Genomic DNA, 13,541 nt, shown 5'->3' with positions numbered 1-13,541 from the left:
AAGAATGCTCTTGGCCTCCTCTAATTAACCTCCTGATGTCTGTCTCTTACTCTCTGTTGTTCCTTAAGTTATTCATTAATTTTGTCTTCTAACAAGACTTGCTGTATAATTTCCCAAGATGTCATAAGAGAGCCAAATCAGTTGGTTAGAATTAAAACATCAGCTATGTGTTTCTTTGATGCCATGATGAAATTAAGTATATTATAAAATAATAAAAGACACACAAAACCAAAAATCATTTGTAATACTGCCACCCAATAATGTGCTTCTCACAGTCATACAGCATATCTGGACTTGTGCACAGCAGAACGTGAGATTTTAGGATCATGATGCATCTCTCTTGAGTACATTGCCACATTGTTGTAGAAAATAAGAGGAATCCATTTGTACCAGACTCTTTCAGCCAACGTCCCAAGTCCATAGTTAGATAATTTCCTTTTTGCTGCGTAACTCTCCATTAGAGGGAAGAGGGCAGCTAGTAAAAGAAACCACCAAAGCTGAGGCTGCAGCCAGTAATCAGGAAAGAATGCCTTCAGACTCGATGGCTCCGCCCGCTCCCGGCCCTTCTCATTTACTCCTTTTTAACTTAGTACCCAATGTCAACTTAGGAGAACCACTGTTTGCCCTCCTCCTGCTCCTCCTCCTCTCCTCTCTCCCCTCCTTTTGTCTCCGTTTTTCTCAGTTTCTCCTCTTCAGTTCCATTTGGTGGACTCTTCAAAGAGCACAGGCTACTCTGATTTGCAGGGTCTTCATGTTTCTGCCTCCTGCGTCGTGAGACTCTTCAGTTATTTGATTGCATGTGTTTCTTTCCTTCTTTTCATTAAATTTTTAGCCAGCACAGTCTTATCTACACAATCTCTACTGTTCCCCATGTGTATATATATTTCTTCCTTTTCATTTTTTGTCAACCCAAAACTAAAAATTTGTCTTATTATGCTTTTATCTTTTCAGCATGTATGCACAGTAACTAATGTCTTCACAAACATTGTATTATCAGTGTTCCTTTATTTCATAAACTGAATGGAATTTTAGGGGTAATTTCTTGTTATTTTACTATTATTGTGTTCATTGTGTCCCTATTCTTTACAGTAATTATTTTTGTAGATAATATACTACTTTCAAAATAGAATTAGGAACAAAGCTCAGAACCCTGAGCACCAGTCTAGAAGAGAAAAATAATACCTCGGCCCTAATACAATAACCTCATCTTTATTGAACATTAAAAACACATCCATCAAAATAATAAAGATTCTAAATATCTAGTTGATAACCTAACACCAGTCTGTGCAATTTCCAGTGTAAAATCATAAGTAAAAGGGGAAAAAACAAGGCAACAATACTCCTCTAAAAATTACTAATCCACAGCAATGCCTCCAAAAACAAAACAAACTAAAACTTGGAATAAACCTAAGCAATGACATGAAAGACCTTTATAATGAAAACCTTAAGCTAATGAAAATAGAAAGTAGTGTTGTGTGGTGGCGAATGCCTTTAGTCCCAGCACTAGGGAGGCATAGACAGGCAGATCCCTGAGTTCAAGGTAACCTGGTAATGAAAACACTGGAAGAAACAAGTTATGAAACTGGGGTGGTGAGCCAGTAATTAACAGGACTGCTGCTCTTCCAGAGGACCCAGGTTCCTTCCCAGGACACTGTCAGGCAGCTCATAACCTGTAAACTACAGCTATGGGAGATCTGAAGAGATCTCTCTCTCTCTCTCTCTCTCTCTCTCTCTCTCTCTCTCTCTCTCTCTCTCTCTCTCTCTCTCTCTCTCTCTACCTGTAAACTACGGCTATGGGAGATCTGAAGAGATCTGACAGCTTCTCTCTCTCTCTCTCTCTCTCTCTCTCTCTCTCTCTCTCTCTCTCTCTCTCACACACACACACACACACACACACACACACACACACACTTAAAAGCAACTGGATATAACCATGTTAAGCAAATTGAACCAGTCTCAGAAGACAGACGTTTTTCCTCAGTGTTCCTAGTTTTACATAGATACATAAAACCACATAAGCATGTGTCTCATGAAAGTAGAAACAAAATTGCCTATAGGAACAAAGGAGACTAATGGAAGAGGAGAGAAGCAGGAGGGCATGGGAATGCAGGAATATATTCAAGGTAATTATGTGTTTTCATAAAATGGCCTTATGTAATATACTACTATGTACAATGAATGCACATGCAGTGAAAGTTAAAAGAAAAACATGAATTTTAAAAAATGTCTTAATTCGTTATGTGTAATATACTACTATGTACAATAAATGCACAAGCGGTGAAAGTTAAAAGAAAAAATATAAATTTTTCTTTAAAATGTCTTAATTTGTTAATTTCTTTAAAATATTTATATCTTAAAGATTTTAAATGCCTCTTCAGGCATTATTTCAGATCACAGGTATACAATAATGGAATAAAATGTTAAAAGTTCTTTCCTTGTGGGGGTTTATTTAATGTGTTTATAGTGCAGGGGTTACGGTTGTATTGAAAACAATCTTTCTTCTTTCTCTTTTGAAGCAAATTCTTGATGCATAGCCTTGAACTTTTCCACCTCCAAGTACTAGGATCACAGACTCGATGTGCCACTAAAGCAGTTTAGAACATGTTGTAGAGACCATGCAACTGTCTTGTAACTGTTGAGCATGTCACAAGGTATCTTAAGCAACTCGAGTTCATTTTCTGACTGCATCTTCAACTGGGATGGAATTTTCTTATTCTACTTCTTTTATAGCTGAGGAAACTGGGCATAGTATATGACAGGTCAGGGATTTGAACATAGATTCTTTCTCACTGAGAAGCCCACATTTTTAACCACAGCACTGTGTTCTTCCTATGCCCAGAACATTGAAACATAAGAGAAAAAGCTCAATAAACGGTTACCGAATAAAAGTATTTCTATTCACATTGCAATAATGGCTTTGGGTTGGGGAGTAGAATTGCCACAAAGATGGGTGAGCTATAGTTCTTTACCTTATTTGCTTTAATTAAGCTTACTAATAAACTGGAGAGAGCCATTAACTAACTTGCTTGCAAAGTGACAGGATCCTGGGCATAAATATGAGCATGGCAAAAGTCAACAGACAGCCTGTTATAAATTAGGACAGTGAAATTACTTCATGAGTATAACAAGAATCAATCAAGAAGCCTAAAACTGCTGTTATAAATGATGAATGAAAAGGATTTCAATTCTAATTAAATTAATCTTGAAGTCATGAGACATAATTTTAATTTCTGTATTCTGAATATCAATCTTAATCTCCAAATTCTTAAACATTTAAATAACATTAGTTTTTTTAAAGGATGAAGCCACCTGAGACATTTTTATTTTATAAAACATAGGGCATTTTTCTAGACATTCTTATTTTTTAGTAATCTATTCCTTGATTATAAATGGCTTAGTTCTAAAAGTTATCCTTTACTTACTGTTGCCTTCTTTTGTCCGTTGGTGTATAATTTTATATTTATTATTTATATAATAATAATATATAAATTATTCAATTTACTTATTGTGTGCCTCCCAATTTTCTCTCCCATCTTTCTTTCACCCAATTGGCACAGACTCAAAAAAGCCAGGCACAGGAGAGAATTCCAGGGCTCCATTTTACTTTGATTCAGTTAGAAGCTCCTCCTCCTGTCTCATTGGAGAAGCATATTACCCAGCTTTCATTTGGAGCTCTGGGGGTGGAAGTCAAAAGCTACTTACAAACACATTTCTAGAAAGCAACTTCCCATATTTACTCAAAGCTTGTTTTTATATGCATACTGGATGTTGGACTGGTTTTGCCTTTTATATTATCAGAACAATTATGTATAGATACTATCTGTTCATCTCATTGAGAATGTATATAAGTTGGATCAAGTGCTATATTGAATGATAGTACTTGTAATGGTTATTATAAATGAGCTCCTAAGAGTAAATATAAAAGACAAATAAGGTATTCACAGTTAGTAATTTGATTTTCTTATTTCCAAGTTTAAAACTTATTGACTTATTATTAATTCTTATTTTTAAAACATCATTGGAAAACTTGTTTATAATTTTTAACTGTGTGTGTGTGTGTGTGTGTGTGTGTGTGTACACATGTGTAAATGTGTGGAGGTCAGAGGACAAATTGTGATAGCTGATTCTTTCCTCCCATTTTGTGGTAGCTGGCTCTTTTTTCCATGATCTTTTCATAACTTGTAAAGCTGCCTAGTGTCAGACATTAGGTGAGTTTGTAGTTAACGTACAGATTGGTTGAAATGCCTAGTCAATGTGTCAAAAGGTGGTAAACTGTAGAATGGAGAGCCACTGGCACATTGCTACCTCTATTTTGTGAGTAGAATGTGATAGTGTAGTAATATCAGATGGTCAACATTCTTAACATGAACCCAAACAGCTGATTTTGAAGACGACATTCTCTTACCTGATAATTAACTTTCTCTGTTAACAGAAAAGCTGAAAAATTGGATAAAGTTTAGCAACATTTGCCACACTGTTAACAATAGCTGAGATGGTTCATATCAATTGTCAACTGAACAGGATCTAGAATCATTTGGGAGACAAATCGCTGCACATTTCTGTGATGGATTTTCTAGATTAGATTAATTGAGTGGAAGACCCAGCCTACAGGTGGGCAGTAGCATTTCATGGGCTGGGGTCCTGGATTGCATAAAAATGAGAATTTATCTACATTCATTGCTTCCTGAATGTAGGTGCAATGTGGCCAGCTGCCTTCGGTTCCTTCCACAGTGGTGAAACATTTTCAGAGAGTAATACAGAACTTAATTGATTTAACTGATGTTTTTTACAACCACTATGTTTTAAAGTACAGGTTTAATTTTTTTTTGGCAAATTTGGATACTTGCATATTTCCCTTTTAACCTTGAATCTCTGCTTAAGTGATAAAAATGAAAGCAAAATAAAAGCTAAAGAATTTGAGGCAATTATGAGAGTGAGGCTATTTTTTCTTAAAATCTAAAATTAAATATTTTAAAGGAAAATATAAATGAATGAACCATTGCTTTGGGTGATTAATAAGGTGAAAATTTTTAAATTAGTAAATGCATTTATAAATTAATAAGTCTAGGAATGAGTAAATTTGCTTACAATTCATGTTAGTATATTTATAAATCAACAATTTATAAATTATTTCTAAATTAGTAAGCGATTAATAATTATCTAACAATAAAATGGGACAATTGTACTACACTTAATGAGGATTATGTGGGTTTTGTTTTCGCTCTCTGAAAACACCATATTATCCTGCATCCTGCTTGGGATGCTTGAGATGAAGAGGAGAGCTACCTGAGCACAGCACTGTGATTCTAAGCAGTTCATCTGATGTTCTGGGTAGCCAGGAAGTGAGTGAAACAGAACAGGTACGCCGGAGTATGGGACAACTAAGTCTTGGACAGAACAAGGGGAGGCAGTATTAGAATTCTTTATGTTATTCTTCTCACTACTCAGAATGTCACACAGTTTCAAGCTTCTGGATTGTTTACTTCTGGAATTTTCCATTTAATATTTTTGAATGATAGGTAACTCTGAGTTATCATAGGTAATTAAAACTACAGGAGGTAAAAATGCAGATAATGGAGGGGGACTAAAACATTATATACATATACATATGTGTGTATATGTATATGTACTTGTGTTATATATTATTCAAAGTCATATTTTGAAATGATTTGCTCATTTTAGTTGCTATGATTTATTTTAACATGTATCTTCCTCAACTGAAAACTGTGTAATCAGATTTTCTTAGGATAATTTTATTAAAGTTTTAGAACAATTTATTTTTCAAACCATTTTAAATGAATATGGTTTAAAACATTACTTTATGGTTTGTGACTCCTTTGCCATATACCTCACTGATATTGTACAGGTAACAGCTTTTAAGAGTTTTAGTTATTATGGTTTGATCATAAAATGTCCATTATGAGCCCATGGGTTTGAACACTTGGTCCCCAGCTGCTGGTGCTGTTTTGGGAAGTTGTAGAACATTTAGGATGCAGGCCCTACCTGGATAATACAGGCTATTTGCCATAAACTTAGAGGGTTATAGACTAGCTCTGCTTCAGCCAGTGGCACCAGAAGCTCCTACCACCATGGACTTCTCTGCTGTGACAGACTGATATCCCCTGAACCACAAGCACAAATATATCATTCCTTAGTGTAGGTGCATCTGCCGGGTAAGTCTGGGTAGGACTGAAGATTTTGTATTACTGACAAGCTTCCATGAGATGCTAACACTGTTGGTCTGCAGGCAACACCTTGAGTAAACAGGCCTTAACCATGTTTATTTCAGTAGTGCTTCAGCTGAGCTTTTGTCGGGAACTGAATGGCAGGCAACTGGACTCTGAGGTATCTAGTAAGCACTTGGATATGTAGGGATCTAGTTTCCATTAAAATAAGACTCATATTACTTGTGACACTTGATGTAGAGTGGCAAATCTGAAATATTGAATTGTTCTGGTGCCTGAAGAGTTGCTGCCCATATTCTGCTTTTTCCAGTGAAGAGATGGACAGGAGAATCTGTGGAAATGCAGGCAGGGCCAGTATTGCTGCTGTGGCTATCAAGCAATGGTATCAGATATGGTCAGGCCTTTGACCCACTTCCTCTCTCACAGAGACAGGGTGAGCATTTCATCAGTATATGAACATTAATGTTAAAACCTCTAAAACACCTAATAGTCTCATAACATTAAGTACTCACAGTAAACCACCGTATATGTATTGTTGGATAAATTTGATTTGTCTTTGAAAGGTTGCTCTGGAGGTCAATTTAGTTTTCATATGGAAAGGATGAGGTTTATCATTAGGGAAGCAAAACATAAATAAATAGAATTTCTAACAAATATATATGAATTAAACCTCATATTTTAGTCTCTTTAAGTATAGGTAGCTCAGTCTAGATTCTGTGCCTATAAAGACAAGATTATGGTGTTATATGACTTTTACTGGGGAGTCAGTTTCTATTCAACTCAAATTGAAAAGGCAAGACAGATCAAAGAAACAATTTCATCTAAACCAGGGTTGGAAAACAATGAGTTTATTAGCATATTAGCATATAGACAGATTACTTTTAGAAGCATGGGAGATCAGGGGCTCAATCAGTTGCCTAACCTAAGGGCCCACATCAGCCTGAATGATGATTAACCAAAGCTGTATCTCTGGAGCTCCCTGTACAACTTGAAGGCAGCTTGCTATACCACGGAAGGGATCCTCAACCCAAGGTACTGTAGAGTGTCTATAGAGCTGTGAGGAGAGGGTGAGGACTGGGAGATTGTGAGTTTCCCGAGTCTTTTAGCGTTTGTGAGTTTCACCAGCCTCATTAAATTCAGTAAGCTGATGACTTATATGTGAGCCTCGTGAGCCTCTTCTCTCCCTCCAGGTGGAAATGTTTCAGTCTGGAGAAAATGTTCCCACAACATAGAGCCTTCCTCCATCTTGGCCGGCTATCATCTGTGTACCATTACTATAAAGCCCCTAACTTCTCTTCATACATGGGTCCCAGTGGCTTCAGAATATTAAAAAAAGAAAGAAAGAAAGAAATTCAAGGAAAGAAACAAGCTCAGAGTATAAAATTGCTGACAGTGGTAGAAATACAGAATTCTTGAGCTAAAATAATAGCTTGTCCTTAAAAAATAAAACAAACCACGAAGTTCCTTTCCAACTCTAGAAACAAAATCCTCAACAAGGACTAAGGTTTTACCACCGAGATTCATAGTGGTTGCACTCTCTCTTAGAGAGGCTCATTTGAAGAAACGTCTTTCTTTATATTTTAAGATTTTTTAGGAGGACAGGAAATGACAGAGAAGGTACTCAACATCTGTTGTTTTAAGGAAAGTCACAGCAGACTTTAAATCTGTGAGCACTGTCATTATCAATCTTACAGTGCGAAGTATTCCCAGTAATATTATGGCAAAGTGGTACATTGTAGAAAATTAATAAAACCTAAATATTAAGCATAACAAAAGAGCAAAGGTTAGAAGGAGCAAGTAATCTTAAGAGAAATCCTAGAGATTGATTTAGGGATTGTCTTTAGGAGATTGAATTCCTAAATCTGTATTGCCCAGTAGAATTTCCACGACAGTGGGAAATGTTCTGTATATGCTCTCTATAAAATGCTAGTCATTAGTTATAAACAGATTTTGAATAGTTGAAATGGGCCTAGTAAAACTGATAACTGAATTTTAACTTTATTTTTAATTAATTCATTTTAAATAGCCAACTAAGGCTAGTGGCTATCACATTGGACCGTGATTTCCAGAGAAGACATCATACACATGCTGTGGTGACATTTTCAGTTTTCTTTTAAATATAATTGCAAGCTCATTTATTATAGTGTTTGAGAAAATATAAATGCAATCAATGTTTCAGTTATGAAAAGTGATGAAAAGAATATAGTAGAGAATCAATACATGTATTGCATTATATATGCTGAGAGCTGCTTATAATATATACTGCTTGTTTAGTATTGTTAAAATATATACGTGTGTGTATGTTTTTCTATGTATATATTAAAATAAAAAGAAATATTAACTTACACTAAGCTATCTGATATTATATATACATATGCTTATATATGTATATACTGACTTTAATATAACCAGTGCATAATTAATATGTATGTACATGGATAATGATATAGTGTGACTTTTATATAGCTAGTGTTTATATATTAATATTTTGGAGTCATAATACATTAAAGTTGATAAACAATGTAGTACAAAAGTCAACTCTAGAATATGTGACTAATGACAATTAATGCGTATTTTCAAAGTGTGGTGATCTTATGCACATTTATCATTGTCTATCAATAAAGGTGAATTCAGAGTAATTATGGTAGAAAAATAGCAGAGGGGATGGTAGAGAGACATTAAAGCAATTCCTGGGTCTTTTGGGAAATGGGATAGTGGTTGATAAAAGTGTGAGGTGATGATGGAAGAAGGAACAGAATAACTCTGAATTTTATCTTTCTGAATTAGAACTGGCATTGACAAATTGATGCCTGCTCTCACTAATGAGAATTTGTTTTGTATAGTGTTTAAATAATGGAAATACATTGGTTAACAATAGATATACTTCTAAAGTACATCCATAATAATCACAATAGATTTTCCACAAGAATTATGATGAACATTGGACTTAGCATTAAATACAATGGACTTAGCATTAAATACAAGCTCTATTGGTTACTTCCTGCATGATTTTGGAATAAGACCTAACCTTCCCATACTCAGTGTCCTTAACTGAATTAGAGAAAATAGAACCACCCAATTCAAAGGTTTTTAAAGAAGATGAAATGATATAATGAGTGTCAGGCACTTAGTATAATCTTTAATACATCAAATAAGCCTTCGAATGGTAGCTAATATTAAATATTGATGAAAACACTTATAAAGGACAAGAAACAGAACATTTCAAATCCCTTGTGGGGTGTTTTAAGAATAATGTGGAAAATGCATAAGCATTTAGGGCATACTGTCACAATACAGGTAAGAAGGAGGGTTGGAAAAGCCCGGTGGAAAAGTATAAAACTTCCAGATTGGAAATGAGGAGATCATCAAAGAAGATGTGAAATCAAATCATCATAAATAATCTAAGGAGGAAAATGGAGAAAAATCACTTAAAATGTATTTTATGGAGCAGTAATGATGCCTGAGTTGATGGGAAGTAGACATGGAGAAGCTACTTGGCTGTAGAATGCTCACGTGCTCTTAAGGTTTTCTGAGAACAAAGCAAAGATAAAATAAGAACCCATCAGGATTATGGAGGTTTTACATACAAAGGTATAAACTCCATAAGACACTTACCTCTGTATTTTTTTTCTTACCTTATATTCCAGTGTGTGGAAAACACAACCCTAGTGTGTATGAGAACTGGTCACAAGATTCTGCAGGACAAACAAAGCCAGACAGATCTAGTATTGCACTGGGAAAAGCATGGTCATGGATAATGGCGAAACTAGGGAGTCCCTATAAGCTGGGCCGGAAGAAGGCTGCACATGGTAATAGGACCAGATCTTAGCTGGAATGTTCTATAATGATATCAAAGACACATGTCTGATGCTGATGGCACCAGGATCCATTAGTAAAGCTCCACATACACTGTAATATTGCTTTTGTCTAAAGCAACAGGATTACTCAAGGACAGGTGTGCTGGTTGAAATTCCAGATGGCTATGCTCAAGTCAAGCTGGATCCCCATACCCAGTTACAAGAGAAATAATTTTAAGTGGAAAGTCATAGATTACTAAGATAGTGTATACACATATGTGATGATCATTTCTTTCTTAATATTTTAAAAGATTTAATTTGGTACTTGATTTCATTTTTTCTTTTGGTTAATTAAATAAAACATTAAAAAAAATTTGTGCTTTGAATTGTTCTTTGCATCTTAACTATGCCTGTTTTATTCTAACCCATGTCTGCAACCTTTATTTCTATTCATAGTTTTTCTAAATTTATCTCTCTGGACCCAAGCTATCCAGAAATTCAACTTCACATACTTAGTGATATTTACTAGATGCATGTGTCTGGGTCTCTTTTCAGCCTCTAAAACTTAATGTTTCTGAAGTGAATCAGTTTTCAGCTTTTGATGGTAACTTCTTGATTCCTAAAACTGCAGTGTATTTTTCTAAATCAGACAAACAAGAAACCTCTGCTGTTTTTTAATCTTCCATCCCTCTTGCCTGTCGTATCCAATCAGTTGCCAAGCTACACCACTTTTTGGAGTTCTACTCTGAAGGAGTCAGTAAAATAATGTGAATGACTGCTCTTGTGAAATGCTACAGATTGAATTGACTTTCTCTCTCTCTCTCTCTCTCTCTCTCTCTCTCTCTCTCTCTCTCTCTCTCTCTCTCTCTCTCTCTCTCTCTTTTTAGGTTTTTTGAGACAGGGTTTCTCTGTATAGCTTTGTGCCTTTCCCGGATCTCACTCTGTAGCCCAGGCTGGCCTTGAGCTCACAGAGATCCGCCTGCCTCTGCCTCCCAAGTGCTGGGATTAAAGGCCTGCACCATCGTTGCCCAGCTGAATTGACTTTCTCCAGTAGTGATTACCATATCCACTGGAACCCTAGACATTCCCTTATGGTAGGTGGTCACCCAAGAGCATGTGTGACAGCATTGTGATGGTAGTGCTGTGTAGTTCGGATAGACCTTCTAAAAGCCCATGTGCTAAAGACTTGATTCCCATATTGCTGAACTATTGGGATACTGCAGCACTTTTAGGAGAGGAGGCCCCAGAGCAGTGGTTCTCAACCTCCTAACACTGTGACCCTTTAATACAGTTCTGCATGTTATGGTGACCCCTAACCATAAAATTATTTTCATTGCTACTTCATAACTATAATTTTGCTGCTCCTGTGAATTGTAATGTAAATATCTGATATGCAGGGTATCTGCTATGCAAGCCTATGAAAAGGTTGCTTGACTCCAAAGGGGTCGCTGCCCACAGGTTGAGAAACACTGCCCTAGGAGCAGGAAGCTAGACCTTTGGGGAGCATGATTTTAGATTTTAGAATCTTAGCCTCTACTCTGTCTCTCCCTACAGCCATGATGAGGTGAGCAGCTTTGTTCCCCTACTCACTCTGCCATGGTATTCTCCCTTGCTATTGGATAAGCCCCAGAACACCAGACAACTGCCCAAAGGCTGAGACACCTGAAACAACGAATTGGAATACATCTTCTCTTCTTGGTTAGTTAATTATCTTAGGTATTTCAGTAGAGTGATAGAAAGTGGACCACACAGGCAGGAATTGAGGGAAGCTGGAGAGAGGAATGGTCCACGGGCCCAGCCAGCATAGGTATTCACATTATCCTCAGGCTCTTGAAAACAGCAATGTTTGAGATTCTACTCTCAGGGTAAGTTATCCAGTGTACAGCTTTGTTAGCATCACATGGATAACAGTATCTCTGTAAATGTCACTGAAGAGCCGAACAGTCTGTAGGCGCTAATCACATACAAACGGGACAAGAGAAAAACAATTTGCTTCCCCACGCTCTGTGTAATGCATTTAAGAAATAGTCTAGGAAGGAAGGATTTGAAGAGCAAAGCAAGTCTTGTTTGTGGCACAAAATAATGAGCAGTGTTGTATTTTGCCACCTCCTTGCTTTTTTGTAAGTGCAGGATACATTTTTTAGGTGTTTCCTTAAGCTGCGCTTCTGGCATTCCAAGGTTAAGTTATGATCATTTGTTTTCAGGTTTTGCACTCCCTTCTGCCCCTCAATGAATTGATAACAATATAGTAAGGCCAATTTACACAATGCCTTTTTTTTTTAAAAGAAAGAATAGATTTTTGCATCTTGCCTTAGTGACAAGTTTGCAAATTGCCAATCTTTGCTCCTTTCTCTCCCTCCCAATTCTTCACGGTGGTAATTAAGGACTGTAAATTTCACTTTATCATTTGTGTTTGGAATACTAGCATAAATCATAGTAATAGCACCGTTTATTTCAGTAATGCCAGCTTGCCTGCAAATCACTTGTAAATTGGTTCCATAGATGTACCTCCATCAAATTAATCAAAAAGCCACCTGCATATATTTCCTGAGCTTATTTCAAAGGCTTAGTAACAAAGAGGAAGAAAGGCCAATGCTGACCTTTTCATTTTTATTTATCTGTAAATTCAGAATAGCTCATGCATATGTTTTCACTTACAACCTGGAGACATCTAGCTGAATGTTTTACATAGTTATTTTTTTAACACACAGCTGAGACTTGTGTTTCAAATAATATATCTGCCTGATGGCCCTACTGTGCTCCACATACAATAATCATAATTTTTGACTAAGCATAACACTATATATATTTGAGAATGGTGGAAAGCAATGCTTTTGTGTTTTCAATAGTTTTTTTTCCCCCCAAAATGTGTATAGTAGATTTCAATGTTGTGATTCAGGTCATAGTCACTTACATTTTCCTCTTGTATCCAGGAAAGTAATTTTGTTTTTAACATTTAAAGAATTTATTTATTTGTGTATGTGCACATGGGTGCCATGGTGGGTGTGTGGAGGGCAGAGGACAGCTATCCTTCTATCATGCAGATTCTAGGGAATCACACTCAAGTCATCAAGTTTGGTGGCAGGCACCCTTGCCTACTGAACCATCTTGCTGCCCTGAGGTAAGTGATTTTACTGTGATGATGATAATTTTTTCCTTTGCACTTTCCTATGCTACCTGGAAGAAGTTCCAGTTCTAGTTTATGAGAGGCTGGCCCAGGACCATCTTTAAGTAAGAGCTTAAGCCAACTTGAGTGTGCTGCACTCCTTTGGAAATTTCCTGACAAAATATACTCATGTGTAATTTACCTCTCATTAGCCTTTAAAAAAAATCCTTTAAAAAACAAAATAAAATGTAATAAGATAAAACAAAAAGCATCACATTGAAGTTGAACAAGGAAAACCAACATAAGGAAAAGAGCCCAAGAGAAGGCACTAGAAACAGAGACCCAGTTGTTGATACGCTCAGGATTCCCATTAAAAAGCACTAAACTGAAAGCTATAATACATATCAGAGTACATGGCACAAGTCCAGGCCCTGTGCTTACTGCTTCAGTCTC

General features: G+C 36.4%; 1 protein-coding gene across 1 annotated transcript in view; it reads left to right on the top strand.

The window, feature by feature from the left end:
• C6H4orf33 (chromosome 6 C4orf33 homolog) overlaps positions 1-11,674 on the top strand; it is a 65,475-nt gene extending 53,801 nt beyond the window's left edge. The window contains exon 8 of the mRNA XM_059265154.1: positions 11,537-11,674. The gene's annotated coding sequence lies outside the window, so the exon portion shown is untranslated. The remainder of the gene's footprint in view (positions 1-11,536) is intronic.
• Positions 11,675-13,541: the final 1,867 nt, after the last annotated feature.

This window comes from Peromyscus eremicus, chromosome 6 (genome assembly GCF_949786415.1).
Source record: "Peromyscus eremicus chromosome 6, PerEre_H2_v1, whole genome shotgun sequence".
Taxonomy (NCBI): Eukaryota; Metazoa; Chordata; class Mammalia; order Rodentia; family Cricetidae; genus Peromyscus; species Peromyscus eremicus.
Note: the sequence above shows the minus strand (reverse complement) of the source record. Positions and strands in the feature narration are given on the sequence as shown.